At 37.4% G+C, this 13,147-nt stretch overlaps 1 protein-coding gene across 11 annotated transcripts in view; it reads right to left on the reverse strand.

Moving 5' to 3' along the window:
• The window catches only part of FUT8 (fucosyltransferase 8), a 330,956-nt gene that overhangs the window by 207,491 nt on the left and 110,318 nt on the right, over positions 1-13,147 (reverse strand). For all 11 annotated transcript variants that reach the window (XM_027571178.2, XM_027571180.2, XM_027571179.2 and 8 more), the window contains one exon: positions 7,516-7,605. The gene's annotated coding sequence lies outside the window, so the exon portion shown is untranslated. The remainder of the gene's footprint in view (positions 1-7,515; positions 7,606-13,147) is intronic.

The following is a 13,147-nucleotide window of genomic DNA, read 5'->3' on the forward strand; positions in this document are numbered from 1 at the left end:
ATACACATTAAGGATTATGTCTTCCTAAAGAATTGAGCCCAATGTCATTATATAATGCTCCTGTTTACATTTGAAGATTTTCCTTGTTCTGAAGCCTGCTCTGTCAGAAGTTAATAGAGCTACTCCAGCTTTCTTTTGATTAGTATTAGTATGGTATACACTTCTCCAACCTTTTATTTTTATTTTGTATGTGTCTTCACATTTAAAGTGGGTTTCTGTTGACAACATATAGTTGAGTCTTGTCCTTTGATCCACTCTGACGGTCTCTTTTAACTGAGTATATTTAGACCACTGGCATGTAAACTAATTACTGATATACCTGGATTGATATCTACCCTATTTGTTACTGTTTTTCTATTCATTACCCTTGTTCTTTGTTCCTATTTATATCTTCCACTCTTTTTCTTTTGTGGTTTTAACTGAGGATTTTATGAGATTCCATTTTCTCTCCCTTCTTAGCATGTCAATTATACCTCTTTTTTCACTTTCTTTAATTGTTTCCCTGGAGTTCACATTATACATTTACTACTAATCCACGTCCACTTCATGGGTAGTGAAATACAAGTACCTTATAACAGAATATTCTTAATTCCTCCTTCCCAACCCCTGTATCCTTACTGTCATTCATTTCACTTATTTAAGATACACTCATTGAATACATTGTTGATATTAAACAAATTATGTTATCTGTTAGATCAATCAAGTAAAAGTTATTTTAAAGTTATTTCCCTTCACCTAATCTTTCTCTAATGTTCTTCCCTTTCTTAATGTAGATCCAAGTTTCTGCCCTATACAATTTTCCTTCTCTGAAGAACTTTTAATATGTCTTACAAGGCAAGCCCACTAGCAACAAATTTTCTACATTTTTGTTATCTGAGAAAGTCTTTATTTTCCTTCTCTTTTAAGGATAATTTAGCAGGATACAGAATTCTAGATTGTTGAATTTTCCTCCCAACACTTTCAGTATTCCACTCCACTCTTTTCTTGCTTGCATGATTTCTGAAGAGAAGTCAGATGTAATCCTTACCTTTGCTCCTCTGTAGATAAGGTGTTTTTTCCCTTCTGGTTTCTTTCAAGATTACTTCCTGTTTGATTTTTTGCAGTTTGATTGTGATATGCCTAGGTGAAGTTTTGGGAACTTACCTTGCCTGGTGTTCTCCAAACTTCCTGGATCTGTGGTTTGGACCCTGACATTAATTTGATGAAATACACCATCATTATTGCTTCAAATAATTCCTCTTCCTTTTTCTCCTTCTTCTCCTTCTAGAATTCCCATTATGCATATATTATACATTTGAAATTGTCTCACAGTCCTTGGTTATTTTTTAATTTTTTTTCAGGCTTTTTTCTCTTTGCCTTTTAAATCTTCTTTTTCTTTTTTTAAAATGTATCCATTTATTTTATTTTGTTCTAGATATGCATTTGATTTTTTTATTAACATATAATGTATTATTTGTTTCAGGGGTACAGGTCTGTGATTCATCAGTCTTACACAATTCACAGCGCTCACCATAGTACATACCCTCCCCAGTGTCCATCACCCAGCCACCCCATCCCTCCCACCCCCCACCACTCCAGCAACCCTGTTTGTTTCCTGAGATTAAGAGTCTCTTTTATGGTTTGTCTCCCTCTCTGGTTTCGTTTTGTTTCAATTTTCCCTCCCTTCCCCTATGATCCTCTGTCATGTTTCTCAAATTCCTCATATCAGTGAGATCATATGATACTTGTCTCTCTCTGACTTATTTTGCTTAGCATAATACCCTCTAGTTCCATCCAAGTCATTGCAATGGCAAGATTTCATTTTTGATGGCTGCATAATATTCCGGTGTGTGTGTGTATGTGTGTGTATCACATCTTCTTTATCTATTCATCTGTTGATGGACATCTAGGCTCTTTCCATAGTTTGGCTATTGTGGACATTTCTGCTATAAACATTGGGGTGCACATGCCCCTTCGGATCACTACATTTGTATCTTTGGGGTAAATACCCAGTAGTGCAATTGCTGGGTCATAGGGTAGTTCTATTTTCAACTTTTTGAGGAACCTCCATACTGTTTCCCAGAGTGGCTGCACCAGCTTGCATTCCCAGCAACAGTGTAGGAGGGTTCCCCTTTTTCCTCATCCTCACCAACATGTCATTTCCTGACTTGTTAATTTTAGCCATTCTGACTGGTGTGAGGTGGTATCTCACTGAGGTTTTAATTTGGATTTCCCTGATGCCAAGCGATGTTGAGCACTTTTTCATGTGTCTGTTGGCCATTTGGATGTCTTTGCAGAAATGTCTGTTCATGTCTTCTGCCCATTTCTTGATTGGATCATTTGTTCTTTGGGTGTTGAGTTTGATAAGTTCTTTATAGATTTTGGATACTAAGTACCCTTCATCTGATATGTCATTTGCAAATATCTTCTCCCATTCTGTCGTTTGTCTTTTGGTTTTGTGGACTGTTTCTTTTGCTGTGCAAAAGCTTTTTATCTTGATGAAGTCCCAATAGTTCATTTTTGCCCTTGCTTCTCTTGCCTCTGGCGATGTTTCTAGGAAAAAGTTGCTGCGGCTGAGGTCGAAGAGGTTGCTGCCTGTGTTCTCCTCAAGGATTTTGATGGATTCCTGTCTCATATTTAGGTCTTTCATCCACTTCAAGTCTATTTTTGTGTGTGGTGTAAGGAAATGGCCCAGTTTCATTCTTCTATATGTGGCTGTCCAATTTTCTCAACACCATTTGTGGAAGAGACTGTCTTTTTTTCATTGGACATTCTTTCCTGCTTTGTCAAAGATTAGTTGACCATAGAGTTGAGGGTCCATTTCTGGGCTCTCGATTCTGTTCCACTGGTCTATGTGTCTGTTTTTGTGCCAGTACCGTACTGTCTTGATGATGAAAGCTTTGTAATAGACTTTGAAGTCCAGAATTGTGATGCCACCAGCTTTGCTTTTCTTTTTCAACATTCCTCTGGCTATTTGGGGTCTTTTCTAGTTCCATACAAATTTTAGGATTATTTGTTCCATTTCTTTGAAAAAAGTGGATGGTATTTTGATAAGGATTGCATTAAATGTGTACATTGCTCTAGGTAGCACAAACATTTTCACAATATTTGTTCTTCCAATCCATGAGCATGGAACGTTCTTCCATTTCTTTGTGTCTTACTCAATTTCTTTCATGAGTATTCTATAGTTTTCTGAGTACAGATTCTTTGCCTCTTTGGTTAGATTTATTCCTAGGTATCTTATGATTTTGGGGTGCAGCTAAAAATGGGATCGACTCCTTAATTTCTCTTTCTTCTGTCTTGTTGTTGTATAGAAATGCAACTCATTTCTGTGCATTGATTTTATATCCTGCCACTTTGCTGAATTCCTGTATGAGTTCTAGCAGTTTTGGGGTGGAGTCTTTTGGGTTTTCCACATAAAGTATCATATCGTCTGCAAAGAGTGAGAGTTTGACTTTTTCTTTGCCGATTCAGATGCCTTTTATTTCTTTTTGTTGTCTGATTGCTGAGGCTAGGACTTCTAGTACCATGTTGAATAGCAGTGGTGATAGTGGACATGCCTGCCATGTTCCTGACCTTAGGGGGAAAGCTCTCAGCTTTTCCCCATTGAGAATGATATTCACTGTTGGTTTTTCACAGATGGTTTTTATGATATTGAGGTATATACCCTCTATCCCTACACTGTGAAGAGTTTTGATCAAGAAAGGATGCTGTACTTTGTCAAAGGCTTTTTCTGCAACTATTGAGAGGATCATATGGTTCTTGTTCTTCCTCTTATTAATATATTGTATTACACTGATTGATTTGTGGATGTTCAACCAACCTTGCGGCGCAGGAATAAATCCCAATTGGTTGTGGTGAATAATCCTTTTAATGTACTGTTGGATCTTACTGGCTAGTATTTAGGTGAGAATTTTTGCATCCATGTTCATCAGGGATATTGGTCTGAAGTTCTCCTTCTTGATGGGTTCTTTGTCTGGTTTTGATCAAGGTAATGCCAGCCTCATAAAATGAGTTTGGAAGTTTTCCTTCCATTTCTATTTTTTGGAACAGTTCAGAAGAATATGTATTAATTCTTCTTTTATTTTAGTGAGAGAGAGCGGTGGAGAGGGGCAGAGAGAGAGAACCTCAAGCAGACTCCACACTGAGCACAGAGCCCAACACAGGGCCTCTTCCCACGACCCCAAGATCACGACCTCAGCTGAAACCAAGAGTTGGATACTCAACCGAGCCACCCAGGTGCCCCTTGTTGCTTTTTAATTTTAGAAGTTTCTACTGACATATCCTCAAGCTCAGAGAGATTCTTTCCTCAGCCATGTTCGGTCTTCTAATAAGCCCATCAAAGGCATTCTTCGTTTCTGTTACAGTATTTTTTTATTTCTAGCATTTCTTTTCTTTCTCAGAATTTCATCTTTTTTTTTTTAAGATTTTATTTATTTATTTATTTATTTGAGAGAGAGAGAATGAGAGACAGAGAGCATGAGAGGGGAGAGGGTCAGAGGGAGAAGCAGATCCCTCCGCTGAGCAGGGAGCCTGATGTGGGACTCGATCCCGGGACTCCAGGATCACGACCCGAGCCGAAGGCAGTCGCCCAACCAACTGAGCCACCCAGGCGCCCAGAATTTCATCTTTCTACTTACATTATCCATCTGTTCTTTCATGTTGTCTATTTTCTTCATTACAGCCCTTGGCATATTAGTCATAATTGTTTTAAATTCCTGGTCTGATCATTCCAATATCCCTGCTATGTTTGAGTCTGATTCTCATGTTTGCTCTGTCTCTGTAAATTGTGCTTTCTGCTTTTTAACATGCCTTATAATTTTTTTGTTGAAAGCAAGACATAATGCACTGGATAAAAGGAACTGTGGCAAACAGGCATTTAGTAATGTGGGGTAGGAGAAGTGTCTATAGTCCTATGATTAGGTCTGTCTTTTAGTGAGTCTGTGCTCCCAACTTATAACCTTCACAAGTTCTTCTCAGTCCTCCTGCACCTACCCCCCCGCAACGCAGCCACACAAACACACACAGACACCCCTTAGGTCGAAGAGGACGGCTAGAGGAGGAACAGGATGGCTGAAACTGGACACTTATCTTCCCCTACATGGAAGGCTAATGGAGGCTCGAGTTGGGTATTCCCCTTCCTCCAGGTCAGTTAGGCTCTGAAAATACCTTAATAGGTTAGACACTGATAAAAATAACTTCTTTAGGATAAATCTTGTTGAGAAAAACAGAATGCCTTGGCATATTTCAAACTTATTGCTTTCCCCTTTCCCTGTAGGAAGTACAGAGCATTTTTCTCTAATACTCACTGTGAAGATATGGTAGAACTGTAGTAAAACCATGAAAGTGTGGGATTCCTATGCTCGAGCCTCCCTGGAGTTTCTACCTCAGACTTGTCCACATTGAGCCTCTGGCAACTCGTTAATTACATTTTAGGTTTTTTCCTACCCAGTACTGCGTTCTCTTAGAGGTCTCTGTTCCTATGCTCTGCTAGAGTAAGTTGTCATTCTCCGTATTTGCCTGTCTGTCTCTCCAGGTTGGGGATAGTAGCTTGCCCTGTGACCTCACCTCTATGAAAGATCTAAGAAAGTTGAAAGATTTTTCAGTTTGTTCAGTTTCTTACTTACTGTCGGGATAGAGTGATAACTTATATGCCAGACCAAAAACCACTGAAAAATCTCCATTTTCGATTTTTACCTTCACATTTTACTAATTGATAAAGTGATATATAACACTCTTATGCTATTAAGGAGCGAGAGAAAACAGATCTGAATTTGTCTCAATGGCACATAAATTACCTAAAATACGATTGATCATAGAGTTTACCCTATAAGTAATACCAAAATGCAAATTATTAAACAATACACTCCATCCTTTCTTTCTGAAGGAATGAAAACACATAATCAAAAATTATAGGGATCATTTAGATCCTGAATTATTACAAACTAAAATAGCTCCTAAATGAAGACCTAAATACTAGATTTCCATAGGAGCTTTTTAAAAAAATCTATCAGTAAAAACTGCAATTCACTGGTATCTTTGCTGCTCAATTTGCAGAAAAATAAAGGCTATTTCTTAATTCCTAAAATAGAATGATAATACCTCCTAAACAAACTCAAGTTTTCATATTCTTCCTCTGGAGGAAAAAAAATCAGTAAAAAACTAAAATTTGTATGTGAAATTTGATATTTGGATGCCAATTCCCAGCATTTGCTATTGTGGAATTAACCTTTATCAAAATTAACTTACTTAGAAAATCATAGTCCACTATATAGTGCTGTCTGCTGTTCTTATAACAAGAAATACAGCTAATTTTTTTTCCAAATTACACTGTAAAACAGCTCATTACTCTTTATATTATTGACTTAAATTTTATTCAACTGAGTTTTAACATATTTAATCAAAGGCATGCTGGTTAAATAAGATGAAAATACTGAATTCACCTTAAGAAATTTGAAAGCATGTTGCAAATAAGTCCCCAAACGTAACAAGAATGTCAGAATAACCAAACCTAAGGGAACATATTAGCAGTATCTTCACTTCACAAAAATGTAACTTTATTATTATTATTTCCACATCTGTGATGCATTAAGTACAACAGACATTCCTGAGCCCTTAATATATTGAACAGATGGTGAACCATTACAAAATTAGGAAAAAGGGTAACATCTTAAAGAATTATTAATAATCTTGCTCTTCAGCCAGAGGAGAGCTACAATGCTGGACAAATACTTTCCCTATGAGGACAATGAGGAATTAGGGTGAAATACATAGGAAATTATTTGGGGATGGTCACAAAAAGCATTGGGAAAAGTGCCTACAGTAACAAATACAGACACACACACACACACACACACACACACACACACACACACACACACACAGCTCCTAGAAAAAAGATTAATCGACCCAAAAAGAGGTTGTCAAATGAGAATGAAGACGAACACTTGTGAAAGATAGAAAAGAATGCTCTAAAAGTTCCATTCTTAATTTGCTAAACATAAAATATATTCTTGAAACCCCACATTCCTGCAATCCTAAAACAAAGTCAGAATCTAACTAAAACTAAGACTTAGTAATTGGCATAGTTTCTAGCTGAAGTAATAACCAATAAAAATGGAGGCAATTATGTCAGTTCACAAGGGATAAATGAAAACATCAAAAGCAAAAAACAAAAAAACAAAAATTAAGACTCTCTCATCATGTCAAGTGGTTACATATATGTAAAAATAAACTATCAAGGTGAAAATGGCTAAGAGAAAAGATAGTCGAGCAGATAGAGCACAGAATGTACTGCTGCTCCAAAAAAGGTCACATGATTTTTAGAAAGTCACTGGTTATCTCCAGAGCTGAAATAATATAGTATCAGTGGAATCTTTTAAGGAAAAGTGATACAGCATCAATAAATAATATAGTGCTTTCTGGGTGAAGGAACACTACCTACCTAAAGAGAAAAGGATTTCTTAACTTTTAAAAGAGAAAAATTTGATTTATTAATAAAGTTATTTCAATATTAACTGTGAAAAAATGGCTTACCTTCCTTCCACTAGAACATAAGCTGACAAAACCACATGGTATTTCCAAAGGAAGATATTATTGCTTGAGTCTGGGTCAGTAAAATTATCACTGTTCAAAATGAGAAAAGAAAGGGGTAACATTAATTATCTACAATTATACATTTTCTTTGTTGTTAACACGAAACATATTTCACAGGTCATTCAAATGAGATACATGTCCCTAGGTTTGAAATCTCTAGAGATAGCTCCTTTGAAGACTGAACAAATAGTTTATTTAAATAATTCCTGATCACTAAATGTGAATAAATTTTTTTCCAACTAAAAAATTTTTTTTAATATTTACTGTTCTCACACCATTTTTTTTCCCTAACAAAGAACATGGAAGTTCAGCTATACAAAAAGGCTCACTATTAAACACACACACACACACACACACACACACACACACACACACACACACACACACACAAATGGGGGGATATTCAAACAGCTTCAAGGACAAAAAACATGTTTCACACTAGATCATATTTACAGTTCCTCATCTAGAATTCAACTAACATCCAACTGCAGCAATCAGCTAAGCTTAGCAAATTAAAATAACAGTAATTTTGACAGATTATCTTCTATAAATATTCAAATATGGGCGTTTATGTATATACAAGGGTCTCTATATGCCAATCAAAATGCTTTCTTTAGGATCCTAAAATTGAGCTTTTTTCACCCTTCTTTTCTGTAGGAATCCCCTAAATCCTTAACTTTCATTTTAACTCTTTCACCTCAGCTGATAAAGGGGCCAATTATTTCTCTGTTCATAGCCTGAATTAAAAATTTAAGGATAATATTCATATCAGACAAAAAGAAAGTACCTAGAATCTTTGAAAATCTAAGACTGTAAAGAAAAAAGGAAACATCCAGGAATGGGGATGAGGCAGCTGCAGAGAGAGAATCTTGAAGGATAGCGACTAACTAAAAGATTTATGCTTTACACATGTGACTAGGTATGGCTTGCTAAAGTAAAATCCAAACGTAAAGAGCAATTAACAACTTCATCAATTTGGGCTGCCTTCAAAGTTCCATTAAGATAGCCTACCATTTATGTGGGGCACCTGGGTGGCGCTGTCTGTTGAGCATCCGATTCTTGGTTTCAGCTCAGGTCCTGATCTCAGGGGTCTGGGATCAGGCTCTGCACTTAACACTGAGTCCGCTTGAGTTTCTCTCTCCCTCTCCCTCTCCCTCTGCCCCGCCCCTCTGCACTCACTCTCTTTGTCTGTCTCTCTCAAATAAGTAAATAAAATCCTTTAAAAAATAAAAAGATGGACTACTATTTATTTGGCTCAAGGCAAGATCCTATGCTTTGATGACAAGTTTAAGTATATGAAGGTGTCAAAAGTGGGGAAATGCAATTAGTATGAAATTCAAACCAAAGGCAATTTTTGAAATCCAGAGGTAGCTCTATTTAATCAAGAATAATCGCTCTAATGAAGGCAAGATATCTCATGCATGAATTTATTAACTGTCCTCCTATCCTATCTCCCATTAGTCAGTTCCCCTTAAACATGTATGCAATTACTGAAAAGAACCCAGGAAAACTACAAATGATAGACATGCCTCTGCATCCAGAGGCATGTTTGACAATGCAGTCAAACAAAATTATGGACAAAAATTCAACCTATTCAGAGGCATACACCCTTCTGATTGCACCTATAAACAGCTATAAATCTCTATTAAGATTGCCCAAAATATTTCTAGAAAGTTAAGCTTGCAAGAAACTCTTCCTTTATGATCACTCACCATTCAACCACTCAAACCCAGGTCCAACAGCAGATGCAAGCCAGACCAGTGGTTTTCAAAGCAGCAAAGGGAGAAGAAAAGTCTAACCTAGGGACCAGTTTTAGCCTCCCATTGGACCTTGTTAGAAATGCAGAATCGCAGGCCCTACCCAGGGACAGACTGAATCAGAATCAGCATTTTAACAATCCCCAAATAATTCACATACATATTAATATTTGAGAATCTCTGCAGGAAGAAGAATATTAGAATGAGAGAGAAGGTATAATCTGTTCAAAGACTGGTTCTTACTGCAGGCCATTGTTTGGCCAATAAGCAATCAATTTTTAACCTCTGGTTTAAAAGCATCATTATTCCTCCCACAATCCTTGTATTTTATTTTATTCAAGATTTTATTTATTTATTTGAGAGAGAGAGTATGAACAGGGGAAGGGGCAGAGGGACAAGCAGACTTCCCGCTGACAGGGAGCCTAACACAGAGCTTGATGCCAACTGAGCCAGTCAGGCACCACTAAATATTTTTACTTTTAAAGTTAGATGTTTAACCTACTGAGTCACCCAGATGCCCCAATTTTTGTATTTTAAATAAGGGATCTTGAAAAATAGAAACCCCTTGAGAGCCAAAGGAATTAGTATCTAATGATTAAATCTCAGATCCCAAGAAAGGCTGTGACAGAATTATCTTAGAGCAGGTAGTCCCATCACATGTCCCTGAATCACATGAACTAGATGAGTTAATTTATTTTTTTAAAGATTTTATTTATTTACTTGACAGAGAGACAGAGCAGAAGTAGGCAGAATGGCAGGCAGATGGAGAGGGAGAAGCAGGCTCCTCTCGCTGAGCGGAGCCCAACTCGGGACTCGATCCCAGGACTCGGGGATCATGACCTAAGCGAAGGCAGATGCTTAACAGACTGAGCCACCCAGGCGCCCCTAGATGAGTTAATTTAATAAAAACTCCTTTCATTCCAAATCCTAGATTCTAAGGGCATGCAGCAGTCTCAGTAGCTAAGAAAGAGACCAAGAGACCAAAAGCCCATTCCGTCATGTAACCAGAAGAGGAGAAAGCTGTATGTGCTCATTATTCAGCTATTGTCTTTAGCTCCAAATCCACACTTTAATACTCAGCACAGTGATGCTGAAAATTGAACTCTGGAAACTACTTTTCTCTTTTGCCAGCCAGCTTCTTCATGCTGCCAATAAGGGCACTAGAAAAACTTCCTTTTTCCAGTCAGGGCTGCCCTAGCATAGGCCCTCCACTCCAGTAGTAGCAATTGGTGACAGCCACCAATTTTTCCAGCACTCTCAGAAGTAGCAGCAGCAGCCAGGTGGTACTCCCGCCATAGGTTGTGAGGCCCAACTCTACTCCTAAGCCCTTTTTTGTTCTCCCAGTATTGATGGTTGTGGCTTTCTGCAATTATTGTCTCTGTGTTACTCCAGTGTTCCCCTTTTGTTTTTTCAACTTCCAACACCTATATAATCCATTCACTATATTAAATTTTCTTGGCAGAACGATCTAGTGTAGATTGCTTCCCTGTCCAGATTCTAACTGATACATCGTGGCTAGATAGAATAAAATCCAGTATGATCTTGATCATTTTGGAAACTATTTTCTTTTTTTTTTTAAAGATTTTATTTATTTATTTGACAGAAAGAGACACAGTGAGAGAAGGAACACAAACAGGGGAGTGGGAGAGGGAGAAGCAGGCTTCCCCCGGAGCAGGGAGCCCGATGCGGGGCTTGATCCCAGGACCCTGGGATCATGACCTGAGCCGAAGGCAGACGCTTAACGACTGAGCCACCCAGGCACCCCTGGAAACTATTTTCTGAAAACATGATAGCCTATGAGAAAATATTTATTGCCTCTCCCCCCAAATTGGTGCAAGATGGGAAATGGATGCAAGAAATATGGAAACACAACTTAAGGATGTAATATATTGGGGGCGCCTGGGTAGTCGATCGGTTAAATGTCTGCCTTTAGCTTAGGTCATGATCCCGGGCTCCTGGGATCAAGCCCTGCATCGGGCTCCTTGCTCAGCAGGGAGCCTGCTTATCCCTCTCCATCTGCCTGCCGCTCCCCCTGCTTGTGTATGCATGCTCACTCTCTCTCTCTCTGTCAAATAAATAAATAAAACCTTAAAAAAAAAAAGTAATATATTGAACAAATATCATGAAAATATCATGACAAAGAAAACACATTTTCGTCCCCAGAAATATAAAGAAAAGGCCAATAAAAAGTCTAAAACAAATATAGTTTTCCACTTTACATAAAAAACACAGAATTTAAGAAGTGGAAGGAACTTTATTCTTTTGCCTCTGCCATTGTTGTTTTATCAAAGTAGTTTAATACTGAGTGCGGGTTATCATACTTTCAGGAAGCCATTGACGAATTAGGAAGAGGCTGAAGAAATTACCAAAAAAATGATGAAATCAACAGGCAATAGGATGCATGAGGAAAGATTTAAGGAGTCACACTTCTTAGTCCAGGCCAGTAAAAGAAAACTTCAGGATATTAGCTGCCTTCCAGTTAAAGAGTGCTAACCAGCTATGCTTCATCATCCCTACAGATGCTTAAAATGATAGAAGATAAAGTAAAGGAAGACAAGAAATGGAGCTTCTTAGCTTACTGACTCTCCTTTGAATCACTAAAGTAGTAGCTCTTAATGCTATTTACACAAGAGAATGAATTAAGAGTATTTTTTACAAAAATAATAAAATAGTAATAATGATGATGATGCTCAGAACACAATGCCAGAGATCTGATTTAACTGGTCTGAGATGGAGCTAAGCATATTAAAACAAAACAAAACAAAACAGGGGCACCTCGCTGGCTCAGTCAGTAGAGTGTGTGACTCTTGCTCTTGGGGTTGTGAGCTGAATCCTACGTTGGGTGTAGAGATAACTTAAAAGTAAAATCTTAAAAAAAAAAAAAAAACACTCAAGTGTTTATAAAGTACTGACAGAGGGACTGAGAACCACTTACTGGAACATTCTATAACTTTAATACTCAAGGTATGGTCAAAGGACTTAGCTACATCCAGATTACCACTGGAGCTTATTAGACAGGTAGCTTCTCGGGTCTTACCAAGAATCTAACAAGATCCCTGAGTAATCTGTATGCACATTAAAGTTTGAAAAAATAAACCACCACTCTGTAACAGTATGAAAAGGGTTTGAGAGTTTGTGTGTTCAAACTCCAACCTAAAAATAACTAAGTTGAATTTTTTTCAACAGTTTTACATTTTTTTTTAAGTAATCTCTACACCCAACATGGGGCTTGAACTCACACATGCTCCACCAACTGAGCCAGTCAGGCACCCCTAAATATTTTTACTTTTAAAGTCTACTATAGAGTTTTCTAAGAACACAACTTTAGTAACTTTTAATAATATTTAATAACTAATATTTATTCAGCCTATACAATTTGTAGGCAATGTTCTTTACAAAATGATTTAATCCTCAACATATGGCTATAAAGTAATTTTATAATCCCTGTTTTACAGATAAAAGAACTCAGGCAAGAGTTATATAAAATAACTTCCCTCAGGTCACACAATTAGTAAGTGGCAAGGCTGAGAATTGAACCCAGATAGTCTTAGCTTAAACTTAACCACAAAATAATACTATGTTTACCAATACCATCCTAAAACACTCAGGAGAAAAGTATAATTATTGGCAATAAGAACACTGTAAGAGTAAAAGAAAAAAATCAGTGTGCTTTTCTCTGGTTTAAAAAAAAAAAAGATCCACAGAGTTGTAATAGTGATATAATTACATCAACACTGTTATAAGTCTGTGGCCCCCACTTAAAATAGAGAGGAACATGACAGAGAAGACAGTAACTCAGGAGGCTGCTTATAATG

This window comes from Zalophus californianus, chromosome 6 (assembly GCF_009762305.2).
Source record: "Zalophus californianus isolate mZalCal1 chromosome 6, mZalCal1.pri.v2, whole genome shotgun sequence".
Lineage (NCBI taxonomy): Eukaryota > Metazoa > Chordata > Mammalia > Carnivora > Otariidae > Zalophus > Zalophus californianus.